Source organism: Canis lupus, chromosome 5 (assembly GCF_011100685.1).
Source record: "Canis lupus familiaris isolate Mischka breed German Shepherd chromosome 5, alternate assembly UU_Cfam_GSD_1.0, whole genome shotgun sequence".
Classification (NCBI taxonomy): domain Eukaryota; kingdom Metazoa; phylum Chordata; class Mammalia; order Carnivora; family Canidae; genus Canis; species Canis lupus.
This window is the reverse complement of record NC_049226.1, coordinates 6,027,420-6,043,614: the sequence shown is the minus strand read 5'-3', so window position 1 is coordinate 6,043,614 and position 16,195 is coordinate 6,027,420. Positions and strand designations below refer to the sequence as shown.

Sequence of the window (16,195 nt, the reverse complement as noted above, 5' to 3'; positions counted from 1 at the left end):
GGAGCTCTGCTTACTTGGGTGGGTGTGGAGGGTGGGACCCGTGTTTTGAAACCAGCAGCAACACCCTGGCACCTCATTTTATCCAGGGTGGTGTCAGAACCCTGCACTCAGGCCCGGGCGGGGTCCTGCAAGGCAGCAGCACCTCGTCCCTTCTTCTTTTTTTTTTTTTTCCCCTAACTCTCCTGCTTCTGCTCCCACTCCTAGGGGTTTTTTTCTTTATCTTTTTATCTTTTCTCTTCTCTTCTCTTCTCTTCTTGCTTTGCTTTGCTTTGCTTTGTTTTTTTTTCTTTTCTTTTCTTTTTTTCTGCCAAAGAAAGGAGCTGTAAACTAGATCATAGTCAGACATTAGGGACTAAATTAGGCATCCCTAAGAGAGGTGTTTGTGTTTTACACAGCAGAAGGTTCTGGAGCGGAGCTGCGGAGGGGATGGTGAACACTGAGCCAGGAAGATCAGAATGGGGGGCGCCGCGGTGGGACGGGGGTGTCTGGCAAAGCCTTCTGAGTACACCTTCAAGGCCACCACATTGGCCCTGACAGTCAGGCCAGAAGTAAAGACCTTTCTTGATAAAGATGACCTTTAGAGACTCGGCCTGGGGGCTGGGTGGGGGAGGGGGAGACAGAGCAAAAGGTGATCTTATCGCACTCCCCTGGGCAGCCCTGCAGACTGCAGCCAGGGAGGGGACAGGGCCAGCAGGGCGGGGTGGATTTGATCATCAGGCCGGCTGCCACTCGGCCAAAGCTGAGGATCTGGTCGTTGAAAGGCCGGGGGACTGACATCAAAAGAGCCGGGACCTCCGCAAAGCCCCTCTGAGTAGCCGTGTGACATTGAGGCCACTTTCCTGCTCGGTCTCCTGTAAGACACAGAGCATCCCCGGAGAGGGCTGGTGGGGAAAGGGGCCTATCCCCTTGCAGATGCCTCCAGTTAGGGCCGCGTTGCCAAATGCGCTACAGAAGCCCTAGAATTGGAGGCTCCTTCTCCCTCCCGCACCCCGCGTCGGCCCCGGGGAAGGAGCATCCTTGAGCGCGCACGGTGGGCGGTGGACGGGACCAGGCGCAGGTGTCCGGGGGCGCAGGTGCCCCGGGGGCGCGGCCCCGAGTGAGCGCAGGGAGCCCAGGGGACGTCGGGGCAGGGCCGGGGCAGCGGACATCGGGCCCTTGCGCTTCCCTGCTGAGAGCTTTCGGGGAAGCCACCCACTTTGGAGCCTCAGATGTGGCACATAAGCAAAGGGAACACGGGTCCCCTAATCCAGACGCAGACATCTGGGTTGCTGGGTGCAAGGGCAGCCCGGCTGCAGCGCGGCCAGGCGGGGAGGGGAGGGGAGGGCGCACCGGGTCGGGTCGGCGGTGCCGCGGCCTCCAGGTGCGCGTGCCCGGGTCAAGGCAGCTTTGGGGGTCCCTTTCTCAAGTAAGGGGAGCAAAGAAAGAAACAGCACACGTTGCCCTCACCTTGGCTTCTGAGAAGTTCTCCCATTCCTGCTGGGCAGCAAATTTTTTTAAAAATTTTTTAAGAGCTGTTTCTGCGTAAGGACAAAAGTTTTTAGCAGTTTGGATTTCAGCTTTTGGGGTTTTTCTTTTCCTTTCCCTGGTATGAAATTTCAAAACGCCTGAACTTGGTGAATACGGCTCAATGGCGCCCCCCGAAGGCCCAAGGGGAGGGATGCAGGGGAAGAGGATGCGGACAGGGATCTGGAGGCCCGTCCCCTCCCCGCCCTGGACGGTCCAGCTCTGACACCAACAAGCTGTTTACACCTGTGCCCACCCAGAGGAACAGAGACTGAGCTTCGGCCTAAAACAGGCCTCCGGTTGCATTCCAGCCAAGATGAGCTCTTGTGTCCCTCTGACTTGGTTTCCCTTTCCGTAGGATACGGAACACAGAGCGACATTTTTTGGTTGCTGACTGAGTGGCAGGCCCTGTTCTGAGTGCTTACTTAGCCCGTGGGAACCCATTTAATGCTCACAAACACCCCATGACTTATGTGCTGTTATCCGTGCTATGCAAAAGAGGAAACTGAGGCACAGAGGGGGTTACAAGCCCTCCCGGCTGGCCCTTGGGCAGAACCAGGTTTGCAACCTCGTGGTGTGATCAGGAGCCCGGACTCATCAGGCATCTCCTGGCCTCCTGGACCTCTCCCGCTGGGCCCCTGGAGGATGGAGAAGAGAACGGCCACAAAAGAAATGCTCAACAAACAGTAGCTCTAATCAGATTCTCTTTCTCAGTCAACCACTTCCAAATGCATGACTGGAGGCAAAATAGTGTCACTTCTCTGTGCTTTAGTTTTCCCATATGGGTAATAGGTCTGTGGACATGTCCTCCAGGTGCTGTTGAGAAGATATTTCATGCTAACCTATGAGTCTCAGAGAATTTACCAGATAAATCAGTCACTTCACCCCTCAGGACATTTCTTCGTCCATGGATAGAAGTGGTCAGTGATCCTTCAGAGCACCAGTGGTGTCACTGGACCCCATCCTGGTTCAAAGACTGTGAAGCCATTCCTGTTAACCATTGAGAGAGACCAAGAATGTTGTGGACTGTAGGCATGAGAGCCAAGACCCGTGGGATCCCGCTCAGCTCTATGACAGAAAGGCTGGCTGAGTCTTTACAGTGTGATCAGCAAACAGGCTTGGGGGCAGAGAGAGAGACCGAAGGCTCTCTGGTGTTGCGACGCACCCTTTGGGCTCATTGTCCACCCAGTGACACAACGTGCATGACCTCTACCTCGCTCAATTAGAAACAGCGCAAGAAGAAAGGATGCATGTGGGGTACAATGGGGCTCTAATTCGCTGTGCTGAGTTCTACTCCCCACTGTCAGGTGGGAGAGAATCCAAAAGGGTCTAGCACCTAGCAGCAAAAATCACCATCCGTGCAGGGAACTGGTTAAAAGAGACAACTAAGAGGATGCTTGTTGTATTTTAAAACTCGATTAGATCTCACGTTTCTGCCTCATTTCACCCCGTGTAACGTCCTCCAGGTTCATCCATGTTGTCACATATCACAGAATTTCCCTCTTTTTGGAGGCTGAACGATTCTCCATCGTATATCTGTATAAGCCTCCTTTTCTTCGTCCATTCATCTGCCAGTGGACACGGAGGTTGTTTCCAGATCTTGGCTACTGAGGCCAGTGCTGCCGTGAATGTGGGAGCGCAGCTATCTCTCAAAGGTCCTGATATCAATTCTTTTGCATAAATGCTTAGAAGTGGGATTGCTGGCCCCCGGGGGTAATTATTCTATTTTTAATTTTTTGAGGTGCCTTCGCACTGTTTTCCATGGCAGCTGCACCCTTTTGCGTTCCCACCAACAGTGTGCGAGGGTTCCCAGTTTCTCCAGGTCCTCGCCGATGTTGCTGCCTTTTTTTTTTTCATAAGAGCCATCCTGACAGATGTGAGGTGATACCTCATTGTGCGGACAACAGGGAAATGCGTTGTCACACTAGTGGGTAAAGAAACCAGTAAGTACCACAGGGGACGTAGGCACACCACGTCAGAAAATCAATTACGTACCTATCAAATCGTCCAATTAACTCTCACTTTAAATTCTAAGTCTTCGCATTGTTATTAATTTCTGACGATAGAAAGATTGAGCTCAGGGATGACTTCCCAATTATTTCTGTTACACGCACAGCACACGTGCACACGCACATGCACAAGCACACAATGTTATTATGCAAAGAAACTCCTTGTCTGCATTTCTAAGGAAAAGGACGCATGAATCTAGAGGTAAGAGGGGGGAAGAGAGAAGCTGTGTCCTACAGGGAGGGGAGCCCAAGCTTAGGGGTATTTCTTTGGAGAACGAAGGACTGAGTCTCTCCCAATACAAGCCTGAGCCGGATTTCAAGGGAGTCTGGCTTCTGTCCCTAGAAGATGCCCTTCTCAGCGCTTCCCTGGCCTGCAGCGTGGGGGACCTGGGCTCTGCGACTAGAGAGACCCCTTCTGCTCAAAGGCTGCTGGTGCAAGGCTGGTGCAAGACTAGGAGACCTCATAGGAGCTGCGGGGGAGCAGGAGCTGCCCCAACCCGCCTGCACTCTGCACCCCCCAGTCAGAGCACCCCCCTGCCCCTCGCCGAGCACCCCCACCCCCAGGGCCCGTGTCATCCAGCCAGCTCTTCCCGCTCCCGTGCCGGAGGCCAGGCCCTGCGCTGACGGCTGGGAGGGACAGAGGTGAGGCACTCTGAGCCCGCTGCAGGAGAGAGCTGGCACTAGAATGTGGTGGAGGGTCTTTAATGTGGGTGGAGGGTCTTTACTACCTCAGGAGAGAGCTGGCACTATAATGTGGGTGCAGCAAGGCAGCGGTGACCCTTTTGTAGGAACACACAGAACCTTCTCAGAGGCCTGGCACTGTGGGACCCCCGGGGTTGTTTTTTTTTTTTTCCCCAGGGCTGGGGCATGCAGTGGGCGGTGGGGGGGGGGGGGGGCGGTGCAGCAGGAGAAAGCCAATGCTGGAAAGGAAGGATGAGGGGTTGGGGAAGGATCCTGTGTGTCCCACTGAGGGTTTATGATTTGTCCTATAAGCAATGTGTGACCTTTTAGGATGTTAGTGGATGCTGAAGGTTTAGAAGGGAAACCGGGGACTCTTCCAGGATGCACACCTGGCTTGGGCTGGGAATGACACAGGGATGAAGTGACAGGACAGTGGCCCCCCAAGGAGCCAAAGACATCTTCCCTCACTTAGCTCAGTTTTTCAGCCTAAATGTCATTATCACCTCTTTCCTAAGGACAGTATGATGCATGGATGACCAGAGGGGTTGGCTACGGAGGCGCACACCAATTCCTAATTTAAAGCACATAAGCACAACAACAAAAAAAGCCCCTATCCCTCCATGGGGCTTCCGAGCAACTAGATCCTAACTTAGAGGAAGTTTGCAATAAAGCAGGGGTAAAGGGGCCCCTGGGTGGCTCAGCTGGTTGGGCATCTGCCTTCAGCTCAGGTCATGATCCCCGGGTCCTAGGATCGAGCCCAGCATCAGGCTCTCTGCTCGGCGGGGAGCCTGCTTCTCCTTCTCCCTCTGCCTGCCCTTCACCTGCATGTTCTCTCTCTCTCTCTCTCTCTCTCTCTCTCTCATTCAAATAAGTAAATAAGTCTTTTAATAAGGTAAATAAAGTAAATAAGTAAATAAAGTCTTTAAAAGTAAATAAAGTCTTAAAAAAAAGTAAAGCCAGGGTAAAGAGATGAAAAAATATCTGTAAAAAATATATAAGAAAGAAAGGCATCACTAAATTCAGTTTTAGAGTGCATGAGTTTTTTAAGAAAGATAAATCTTGTCACTGGATGACCCTGGTGATGGGAGAGGTTAGTAAGGAAATAATTCGTGTCCCAAATGGCCCAGACCTCTAGGATCTCTGCAAATTTTTTTAAATGCCCCTAAAGACAATGATCCCTACAAGGCCCAAGGAGAATAACTGACCAGAAGCCAGAAGCCTGAATTGCTCTTCAAGGAGAGCCTGGCCCTAGGTGGCTCCCGGGTCAGACACCTGGGGCTGCCCTGGGTTCTGGGCTCCACCTCCTGCCGCTGGGAGTGGGGGGTTGTCCTGGGTACAGAGAGGTGAGAAGTCCACTTGGCAACAAGGAGTAAACGGAGGGATTGCGCTGTGGATCCAGAGAGCAGCACCGGTCTCCTGGAGCCCCTGAGGCTTCTGAACAGATCCCAGGCCCAGGGCCCATCCCAAAGCCTAGGGCTTGGCCCGAAAACTCATCAAGCGTCCTGTCCCCAAGGCCGCAGCGCAGTGATGGGCTCCCCAACTCCTATTACCAACCCGGGGGTGGGGGGCAAGTCAGGGAACACGATCCCCCTCTGGGGCCCACCCCAGGGCTTTCTTACAACCCTGCTGCCCAGGGCACACAGACTCAAGAGCTGCTGACAGTCATCCTTGGGGAAAGGAGCAAGAAGTGGGGCTCCCTGAGATCCTGGAGGCGTCCCTCCTCCGACCGCAGAGACTGGCAGCTTCACGGCGGCCCCCAGGGTGAGAGAAGTCCAGGGCAGGGGCCCGCCTTGTGGATCCCTAGCCGTCCTGCCCCGCACACTTGAAGGCATTCAACAGGTGCTCAATCATTGTTTGCCGAGCGCCCTGGTTGGCAGCTGAACTCGGTCTCCTTCATCCCCCGCTTCCCCATCATCACTGCTGTCACCCACAGGGCAGCACAACAGCCGCAGTAGCGCTTCCGGCCTCCCCACCTACGTGTCCAGTGACCCCATGAGCTGGACACCATCATCGTCCCATTTCCCAGATTGGGGGGGGGGGCACCAGCAGTGCTGGGTGCCCCCCAGGCCTGGCCCACAGCACCTGCGCAGGTCGCTGCCCCTCAGAGACACCTTCTCCTTGTGGGTCTCCAGCCCCCAGAGGCCCTGAGACAGCACCCCAAGAACGGCCTCCTTCCCAGACAAGGGGGTGACAGCCAGAAGGGCATTTCTCCCCATTTGCAGCCCTGGGAAATCACGTTGGCATTGTCGTCTTTTCCAGCTTCGTCTTGTATTCACTCAGCACAGAATTTTCGGGTCCCTGCAGTGTGGTCCACTAGGCAGGTGAGGCAAACAGTGACCAGGACACCGGTGGGTCTGTGTGGGTGAGCGTGTGTCCCAGTGAGGCCAGTGCGGGGTGAGGACGGAAGGCGGGGATGAGTGGGAGTTACAACAAGCAGAAATCCTCTGCATCTGGTCTCCCTGCCTCTGTCTTCTGCTTTCACAACCGACACTCACCGCCCCCCCCAAAAGCCTGCCTTTCTAGAAGGCACCTGCTGTCAGCCCCTCCCTGCTGGCATTGAGCTATGGGGAAAGCATAGATGTTAGAACAAATATTATTTTTTTAAAGATACTTATTTATTAGAGAGAGAGAATGAGGACGAGCAGCAGAGAAGGGCAGAGGCAGAGGGAGAAGCAGACTCCCCGCTGAGCAGGGAGCAATGCCGGACTCGATCCCAGGACCCTGGGGTCCTGACCTGAGCTGAAGGCAGACACTTAGCCAACTGAGCCACCCGGGCGCCCTGATATTAGAACAAATAAAACCTAAGTCTGAATTTCACTTTCACCGCTCCCTCACGGATGACTCTGTTGAGACTCGGTTCACAGCTGTAAGATAATTTTCCCTTCGGGGCTCCTGGGCCGGGTGGCACCAGTTGGGGCAAGATCCGTTTGGGATGCGGGGCCAGGGAGTAAATGTCAGGTGGGGCAATGGGGACAGCAAATGAAAACTTGCTCTGGGGAAGTTTGCCCGGAGAGAGAAAGAGAAATGTGGTGGTAGGTGGGAGTGGGAGTGTGGCTGAGAGAGGCGGGTTTAAGGATGCAAGGAGTGCCACACCTTTGTAAGCTTAGGAGAGCAAGTCACAGAGAGAGGCTGAGACCCAGGGAGAGGAAGTGTGACTCGGGAGATTCAGGAACCAGCAGGCCGACAGCGGGGAGGTTAGGGGGGAGTGGGTTGGCCCCTCTGCTCAGCGCCAAGTGGGAGGAGGGAGGTACAGGTGTAGACAGGTATAGAGAAGCACGTAAATAGCCAGTGGACACATGGGAATGGTAATTCCTCATGGTGTCCCCCTTTTATTCTATGAAATTGGTGTAAGAAAAAGAAAAAGAAATTGGTGTAAGAGCCTCTGTGAGGACCAAGGAGTGAAAGATTTAAATGAAGCCTGAGATGAGAGAGGGAGATCTGAGGTTTGAACCCCAAATTATGGGGTCATGGAAAGGAGGTGATTAAAAGCAAGTAAGAGCTGATAGGAAAGTCTGAGTTCTAGCTGAGGTAGGAAACCACTAAGTTTAGTTGTAAAATTACACTTAAAAATAAAATGTGGTTTAAAAATGGGAGAGGATGATGAAAAGTCATCCGGAGAGCTCCTGGGGCTGCACCGGGTGTCGGGAGGAAGGTAGGGGGAGCAGGGAAGTGATGGGACAAGAGGGAAAATGGGCAGAGGGGCAGGGAGGGGTGCCCTTGCGATGACCCAGTGCCATGGGCGTCGGCAGCATGGCTGGATGTCGCTGATCTCAAATACCTGAACCTCGGTCCAAACTGGTTTGGAGCCAAAACTGACCTCAGATCCAAGACAAAATTCAGCCCGGCCTCGGGGAAGCAAGAGTCAGTCACTCGGGAACGTTCTCCCATTTTGCACAAGCTCTATCTCCTAGGATCTGTCCCTGATGAGCTAGCTCCCTGTTGGGAGCCGCAGTGAGGGACCAGGGCAGGGGCTGGGCAAGCCAGGTGCCCAGGGCATAAAGGACAAGGAGTACACACTCTGGGTGGTGCGCAAGGTGGGTTATTGCGGGCCACTACCCTGCAAAAATGACCGCCCTCAGCTTGGCTGCGCACCACGGTGCAAAAAGAATAAAAAAAACATACATGCTGCCCAATCCCGAACTTGCAGGCTAGCTTTGGGAGCATTTTAGAAACAGGCAAAAAAAAGAAAGAAAGAAAGAAAGAAGAAAGAAGAAAGAAGAAGAAAGAAAGAAAGAAAGAAAGAAAGAAAGAAAGAAAGAAAGAAAGAAAAAGGCAAAAAAAACCAACCAAACTCTTTAAAAAAATAAATAATTAAACAGAATTAGCACGGTGCAAACGTCCTGTTTTTGCAAGGGGATCCCTTATGAGTCCAGGACATTCACATCCATCCACCCTCAGCTGGGGGAGGGGGGTCAGGATCTATTCTAGAATCTGCTCCCAACACCACTGACATGCAGGTGCCGAACACGCCCGGGGGGGGGCCAGGCAGCGTAATCCATCCAGGGTCCAGGGTTTCTGGAAGGTTTCCGTTGGGCGGGTGGAGCCCGGGCAGCCCAGCAGCCTGGGCCTCGGCCTGTCGCCCGGGAGCCCGCCGCCTGGTGGCCGCCGGCTCGCCCGCACCGCGCAGAGCTGTCACCCAGGGAGCCCGCGGCGCCCCTCCCACGCTGCTCCCCTTCCTTTCTGCTTCTGCCCACCTGCTTCCACCGATTAGAAGCCACTGCCCTGTACAAGTCGATAAACTACAGATCCTAGCAGGGACGACCAAAGAAGCCGAGAGAGCCACTGCGCGGCCCCTTGGCCTTCCTGGCCACCTGAGCAGCCAGGCAGCTTGGAATCTCACCCTGGAGGGGCCCAAAGCAGCAGGAGCCGCCGACCACAAATACGTGGACTTCTCCCCCTCCCTTTCCCGCTGGATGATTTTCCCATCACCTCCAGCTTTCAGGGGTATTTGCAGGGGGCGCCTGGCAAGCAGGGCCTGCTGGCCACTCCGGAGATCCACAGGCCTGGGCCACACTCCCACACGCCTCAAGTAGGCCCATGGAAGACCCTCCGGGTTCTCTCATTAAAAAAAAAAAATCTATGGTGTCTTAAGGAAAATGGGACAGGGAAGGACGAGCCCCCCAGATGGGCCTCGGCACCCTCTGCAGCTCTGGCCACTGGAAGGACCTCTCGGCTCCCTAAGGAGGCTAAGACTGCTACAGGCAGCCGATGGGAAAGGAGGCTCTGGCAAGTGATGATTTCATTCCACCATTGTCAAAGCCAAACAGGAAAATCCAAGAGAAATAAAGTGTGAGGGGGATCCCTGGGTGGCTCAGCGGTTTAGTGTCTGCCTTTGGCCCAGGGGGTGACCCCGGAGTCCAGGGATCGAGTCCCACGTCGGGCTCCCTGCATGGAACCTGCTTCTCCCTCTGCCTGTGTCTCTGCCTCTCTTTCTCTGTCTCTCATGAATAAATAAAATCTTAAAAAAAAAAAAAAAGAAATAAAGTGTGAGTTACTGGATCTGGGTTTTAATGATCAAGTTGACTACGTGTTCCCTATTTGTCATGTTTTCACTCTATGCATTGCTAGGTTCGCATAGCCACAGGCTGGAAGGACAGGTGCTCAGCAGAGGGAGGAGGGAGGGATGGAGGGAGGAAGAAAGGAAGGGAGGGAGGGAGGGAGGGAGGAAGGAAGGAAGGAAGGAAGGAAGGAAGGAAGGAAGGAAGGAAGGAAGGAAGGAGGAAAGAGGGAGGAAGGGAGGGAGGGAGGGAATTGGGCTGACTCCATTTTCAGATAGGGAAAGCCCACGTCAGCTCCCTACCGTGGCACATAACGCTCTACCCCCCACTCTCCAGGTTTCTTAGCTCCTATAAAAGTCACATGTCTGGGGGCTCCTGCCTGTAGGACGCCTGGGGGAGCAGAGAGGCTAATGCATACTGCGGTACCAAAGAGGAATAGCTACCTCCTCTCATCTAACCTTTGGAGTTCCAGCAGCCTTTATTGCCCTGACCCCGGTGCATGAGGGTTATGAAACGGCGATGGCTCTCCCGGGGGATGTATTTGTAGGGCAGAAAGGAGAGTTGAGAGCTCTTTAATTACCTACAGATTTTATACTGCTCGTGTGACTGGGCCAACGTCAGGGCTTTACCCGGAGCCGAAGGAGGCCCATGAGGGTCCTGCTCAAACACAGGCCCCCGAGCTCCCGGCCTCTGAAATCATCCTTTGGAATCTACAGAGGAAGTCTGAGGATTTGGAGCAAGAGGGGACTGGAGCAGAGATAAGAGAAAAGAAGGAAGCCAGTGAAAAGGGGGAAAAGAGAACTCCTTTGGGAAGCATTCGATGCGATTTGACTCTCCTGGTGCACACGCTTCATCCATGAGCCGGAAGTCTCCACAGGATGTGTTGGTTCTGATGGAAACAGGAAACTTGTGAAGAAGTATCTAGAAGAGGAAGACATGTTTCAAAAGATAAATCAATACCCTGTAAACCCAGTGATGGTGGTCGTTCGGACGCAAGCTAAGACAAACAGGACACCAAATGATCCTTAAAACAGAGAGCCTGGCAGCTCACAAATGGGGACCCCAAGGCTGTGGTCTGGATGGCTGTTGCCACCAGTCAGGAATGCTGACCCCCTCCACCCACAATTGCTTTTCCTTAAATACCTGGGATTTCAAGCAAACACCATCTAATGCCATCATAACCTCAGTGGATCTTGATTCCTCACTTCCCTTTATGAGCATAAAGCGTTTCTATCAGTCTCGACTCCACTTTTTTAGGAAATAATTTCGGACTGCCCAACACTGGGGCAGAGATCTCTCCTGCATGTCCCCAGTTTCCAGAACCATGTTATAAAATAAGCTGTTCTGTGATTACCTGATTGCTTACCCGAACCCCTTTCCGTATAACCAAAGAAGGCAGTGACTCAGTCCTCTTGACTCTGACATTCACAGTTAAGCACAATGCCTGGCACGTGATCGACCCACATGTGGCCTCCATCAGCCAGGCACAGGCCAGATCCTCACTTAATGTAGAATCGAATCTCACGGTAGCCCCTCCTTAATAAGAGGAGCACATGTCTATCTAGCACCTGCTGATCTGTATACTTTGAACGTATTAACCCATTTAACTTATCATACCCCTCTGAGGTACGTGCTAGTATTCTCCAGATCAGAGAACTGACACCCAAGGAAATGAAGTTTCTGCCCTGGGACACCCAGGAACTCCATGTCACAACAAGGCTCTGGACCCAAGGCAGTCTGTCTCCGGAACCCCTGCTCTCTCCACTGCACGACACTGCCTCTGGCCACACTTAGGGGAACTTTCAATTCAACGAACACTTACTTGACATCAACTACTCCACACCTGGAGGTAGAGAGACGAGCAAACCATGATGCCGGTCAGGAACTGACAGGAACATCTCACGTTAAGCAGGGTCAGGGTTACTCCAAATCATTTGTCAGCGAACCTTCTCAAACACTGGAAAGAGCATGTTGAGTAATGTGCTAGCAAAAAGGCTCTGTGGACATGAAGGGCCACGGTGATTCCTCATTAATTCAGATTTTCCCCCACTATTTAAGGGTTTCTCCTTTTTCCAACTTTGTGCTGAAACTTTTCTTTTCACAATGGGAAGAAATGAACAGTATAAATATAATCTCCATGTTACAGGAGCAAAATGATTCCTACCATGTCAAGAATGCAGATATATATTATAATCCTTTACCACGGGAATTACTAATAGGTTTCAATTAAAAAATGCTCACTTAAACAGGTTCCCTCTGACATAATACTAAAAGCACAGTGGCAGCTAAGCTCTGAGCAACGGGTCCAGGTCAAATGTGGAAGCCAACATAGCATAGGCCTAAATATTTAAAAGTTTAAATATTTAAAGGGACGCCTGGGTGGCTCAGTGGTTGAGCCAGTGGTTGAGCATCTGCCTTTGGCTCAGGTCGTGATCCAGGGGTCCTGGGATCGAATCCCACATTGGGCTCCCTGCAGGGAACCTGCTTCTCCCTCTGCCTGTGTGTGTGTGTGTGTGTGTGTGTGTGTGTGTCTCATGAATAAATAAATGAAATCTTTGAAAAAAATAAGTAAAAGTTTAACTCAGGCTTATATACTGGTAAATATATATGTTCTATCCTCCTGGCTTGATAAATAAAACTTTACAGTGACAACATGTTTTTTTTTTTTTTTAAATGTGTAAAGCTATGATCTTTTTTGTTTTTTTTTTAAGATTTTATTCATTTATTTATTTGAGAGCAAGAGTGAGAGAGAGAGAGAGAGAAGGAGCACCAGCGGGGGGGTGGGCAGAGGGAGAGGGAGGAGCAGACCACCCACTGAACAGGGAGCCCAGTATGATGTGGAGCTTGATCTTAGGACCCTGGGATCATGACCTGGGTGGAAGGCAAACACCTAGCCAACTGAGCCACGCAGGTGCCCCAAGCTATGGTCTTTATAATACTGAAAGTCAGCAAAATATCAAAGACATCTGAATTTAGTTATTATTTCAAAGGCTTGACTGATGAAATGAAACAACAATGTTTGGGTGAGAATAAAATCAAGACATATAAATAATAAATTGTTCTGTATTTACTCCATAAACTTTGCTACTCATAGCTACATTTTGGTCGAATTATTAATTATATTGTTATAATTAGAATTTTCTTTTTTCTTTTTTATTTTTTTAATAATAAATTTATTTTTTATTGGTGTTCAATTTGCCAACATACAGAATAACACCCAGTGCTCATCCCGTCAAGTGCCTGCCTCCCAGTCACCCCTATCCCCTGCCCTCTTCTCTTTCCACCACCCCTAGTTCGTTTCCCAGAGTTAAGAGTCTTCCATCTTCTGTTTCCCTTTCTGGTATTTCCCACTTATTTTTTCTCCTTTACCGTTTATTCCCTTTCACTATTATTTATATTCCCCAAATGAATGAGACCATATAATGTTTTCAAATAATTTATGTCCTACCTACAATGCTAACCTAAAGAAAAAAGGTAGTTGTACCTAAGGCACCTGGGTGGTTCAGTTGGTAAGCACCTGACTTTCGATCTCAGCTCAGGTCTTGGTCTCAGAGACATGAGTTCAAGCCCCACTTTGGGCTCTCCACACCCAGCATGGAGCCTACTTTAAAAAAAAAAAAAAAAAAAAGGTAATTGTACTCACAGCGTAAACATTTTGAATGTAGCTTATCAAAACCCTAAATTAAAGTGAATGCTAAAAGGAGAAAGTCAATTAGTGTTTTTCTTTTCCCAGCACCCTCATCTGGCATCTTTGTCATCATATCAGTCAAAACACCAACAATTTCTCTTGCCAACATGGCCTTTTCCCCTACTTCTCTCCAAGTTCCCATATGGGATATTTGAAACATTTTCCTTCCCCTTACTCCTCTTTACCCCAAAAGTTATTTTTATGATGTTTTTCCTTCCCCATTTTACCAGCTCATTTTGTTAAGATTTAGTTTCAGGATGTTGTTAAAATGCACCTTGCAATCAGTATGATCTATACTTTCTTTTCTGAATCCTTATTTAGCATGTACTGTACATGACCAGAAAGAAGACTTTTAATCCAGGTGGGTTCTGCTCAGATTTGTTATTGTTGGGTTATTTGACCACCTCCTAAGGTCCGTTGGTATAGATAAGAAGTCAGATGTGAGTCTGATTGCTTCTCACTTAATGTATAATGTGTTCTTTTCATTTGGAAATCAATACATTTTCTCCTTTACTTTGAAGTTCTGTAATTTTAATTTTACCTAATTTTATAATTAGGTGCTGAGCACCTAATATTTATTGAGCACCTACTATATGCTGGGCACTAATCTAAACAGCTTTCATGTATTAAATCATTTAATACTTACAACAACATTTTGAAGTAAATGTTATTGTTATTTCCATTTTACATATGGGAAAATTGAGGCCCAGTGATGAAGTGGATGGCCTAAATTCAAACATCACATAAATGGTGGAGCCAGACTTCAAAGGCAAATAAACAATCTGGCTGTAGAACTGCTCAACGCATGTGTGCCTTTTTTAAGGTACTTGGAGGAACCTGGTGGCTCAGTTGGTTGAGCGGCTGACTCTTGGTTTCAGCTCAGGTCATGATCTCAGGGTCATGGGATTGAGCTCCATATCGGGCTCCGTGCTTGGTGGGAAGTCTGCTTGAGATTCTTTCTCTCCCTCTCCCTCTGCCCTTACCCACTGCTTGCTCTCTTTCTCATAAATAAATAAATAAATAAATAATAAATAAATAAATAGTTAAAAAAATTTAACTTGAGTGGATCTGGGTGCCTCCTTTGATTTTGCAGATTTAGGGCTTCTTTCAACTCAAGAATATATTCTTCAATAATAGAACTTTTAAAAGTATCAACTCTCTCCTATGTGTGCTTTTCTCTTTCTAGAGTTTATGCATCACTTTTTTCAGCAATTTACTGAGATTAATTCAACAGTCCCCTCCTGGGGACTGCAGGTTGCTTAAGGGCAGAGAATGTATCATGTTGACTGTTGTATCCCCAATACCTATTTCAGTGCCTGATACATGGTAGGTTCTCAGTAAATATTGGCTACTATTAAATCAATGGAATAGGCTCTGACTTCTAAATACTCTTGGTGTTTCTCGCAAATATTCTGGCAAGACCTCCAGGCAACTCCCTTCTGTTGATCCATAGGTATTTCTAACAGGGAGCCAGCAAAGCCTATGCAATGTCTGGAAGGCACCCATTTGTCTTATTCAGGCACACCCAAGGGTCTCAGTCTGCCAGCACCCTCTCTTCTAACTTCTTCCCACACAATTAGATGCTGCTGCACTCCTTTTTTTCTTTCTTTCTTTCTTTCTTTCTTTCTTTCTTTCTTTCTTTCTTTCTTTCTTTCTTTCTTTTCTTCTTTCCTTCTTCTTTCTTTCTTTCTTTTCCTTTCTTTCCTTCTTTTATTAGTTTCAAAGGTAAAGCTTAGTGATTCATCAGTTGCATACAACACCCAATGCTCAACACATTCCTTAATGTCCATCACCCAGTGACCCCCATTCCCCCACCCCCACCCCTCCAGGAACCCTCAGTTTGTTTCCTAGAGTTAAGAGACTTTTATAGTTTGTCTCCCTCTCTGATTTCCTTTTATTTTATTTTTCCCTCCCTGCCCCTGTGTTCATCCATTTTATTTCTTAAATTCCACATATGAGTGAAATCATATGGTATTTGTCTTTCTTTGACTGACTCATTCTGCTTAGCATAATACCCTTTTGCTCCAACCACATTGTAGCAAACGGTAACACTTCATTCTCTTTGATATATATATCACATCTTCTTTATCCATCCATCTGTCGATGGACATCTGGGCTCTTCCCACAGCTTGGCTCTTATGGACATTGCTGCTGTAAACACTGGGGTACAGGTGCCCCTTCATATCACTACATTTGTATCTTTGGGGTAAATACCCAGCAGTGCAATTACTGGGTCATATGGTAGCTCTACTTTCAACTTTTTGGAGAACCTCTATACCATTTTCCAGAGTGGTTGCAGCATTCATATGTCGATGGACATCTGGGCTCCTTCCATAGTGTGGCTATTGTGGACTTGCTGCTATAAACACTGGGCTGTAACACTCATTTCTAAGCATTCTACTAGAAGGAATGGAATAGTTTTAGGAGATGGACGAGGTCTCAGAATCCCCCAGAAAGGAGAGATCTACAGTCTAAGAGGTGCAAGAGAGTCTGGAATAGTACGTCCTTCAGAGTGCAGCAAAAAGAAATGTTGATCCCATGCTGAGGGGCACAGTCCACAAGCCACCTGCTGCATATCATCAGGCTGGCTCTCACCATGTCCTCACCTTTGCCCAAAGCTTTCATCTTACTTGATTAAGATTTATTTCTATGGTACCACCACTCAAATTGTAAAAGAAAAGTACAAAATGACATCTGGCCTCAATTTAAGTCCCTCAATGAAAACTTTGCCAGCCTCCCATTTAACATTCATATTAAGAGAGAAAAAGACAAAAATTCACGATACCAACATTTAAGACTATTGATCAATCTGAAGA

At 49.3% G+C, this 16,195-nt stretch overlaps 1 long non-coding RNA gene across 1 annotated transcript; it reads right to left on the bottom strand.

Annotated features, from left to right (window-relative positions):
• Positions 1–9,945: 9,945 nt before the first annotated feature.
• LOC106558781 lies at positions 9,946–13,236 on the bottom strand. Its single transcript, XR_005358825.1, has 3 exons — positions 13,176–13,236; positions 11,514–11,648; positions 9,946–10,612 (listed from the first exon to the last, which is right to left on the bottom strand). It is a non-coding gene; the product is annotated as an uncharacterized LOC106558781 (long non-coding RNA).
• Positions 13,237–16,195: the final 2,959 nt, after the last annotated feature.